Here is a 1,331-nt window from a genome sequence, read left to right on the forward strand (position 1 = left end):
TTCTTTCTTCCAAATTCATTCACAAGGCTTTGGCCGACCCGAGGTTATTGTAGAAAATACTTGTCCCTACAGTGAGGCCGAACCTGAAAAATATCCGAGTATTTTATTCCCAAATTTGATATACCAGAAAGAATATGCAAGGTGAATGAAAGGGAAGTTCTGGTAGTAGTAGTAGTAGTAGTAGTAGTAGTAGTAGTAGTAGTAGTAGTAGTAGTAGTAGTAGTAGTAGTGGCAGCAGCAGCAGTGGTAGTAGTTGTTGTTGTTGTGGTTCGTAAGCTCCCTCCGTCTACTTTTCACACTGTATGCATTTAGATGTTCCGGTGAGGCATCAGAGGTGGGGATGAACGTTTTGTAAGTGACCCATCACCACTAACTGGTCATTTAAAGAACTCCTGTTTATACAATTACATCCCGAAATGCTTTCCGTTCATTTATTTTTACATAAATGTTCTGCGATATTTAAATCATGATGAATGGAACTGGCCAGTTGTAGTCCTACAGCTTCTTAATCCAGGAGATTGATATAAAGACGAATTGCTCATAGGTTCATCTCAAAAGGAGGGATATTTAAGGTGGTAAACTGGCAGAATCGTTAGCACGCCGGCAAAATATTTACTTGCCGATATTTCGTCCATCTTTACGTTCAAATTCCACTGAAGTCGACTTTGCCATATTTCCTTCCGAGGTCGATAACAAAAGTACCAGTTGAACATTGGGGTCGACGTAACCGACTTGCTCCGAAATTGCTAATCTTTTGCTAAAATTTGAAGCTAACGCCTGTAGATAGAGATGTATTAAGCTGTCAGATAACTTTTTTCGTTCCATTTATTTTAATCTTCTTCGATGTTATATGAATCACCACAAAAATATTTTTATCGGACTATTTTATGGACTTTGTAGCTCTGTTCTTCTTTTACAATGTTAATCTATCGTTTTTACAATTCGAATAACTTTGACTTCTTTTCACACACATAATGATTGAGTGCCAAGTGCCAAGTAGAAAAACAAAAAGGAACGGATTGATCTGATAAACCAATATTAACTTGTATATATATGTGTAGAAATTTTAACAACTCTGTATTATTATAAAAATAGATATGGCTGAATCTCCACGTGAAGCTGCAATTAGTATACCTGTTATTGTGGATGTAAATACCTTTTGCAACTTACCACGTCAATAATATGAATGAAGATGTCAGTAAAAGCTTTCCTAAATGAATACCTGCGTTCAACCACCATCAACCAGTTCTCCCCACTTCGATATAGTTATACACACACGCACACACACACACAAACAAACAAACTCACACACACACACACACACACACACA

Source organism: Octopus bimaculoides, chromosome 25 (genome assembly GCF_001194135.2).
Source record: "Octopus bimaculoides isolate UCB-OBI-ISO-001 chromosome 25, ASM119413v2, whole genome shotgun sequence".
NCBI lineage: Eukaryota > Metazoa > Mollusca > Cephalopoda > Octopoda > Octopodidae > Octopus > Octopus bimaculoides.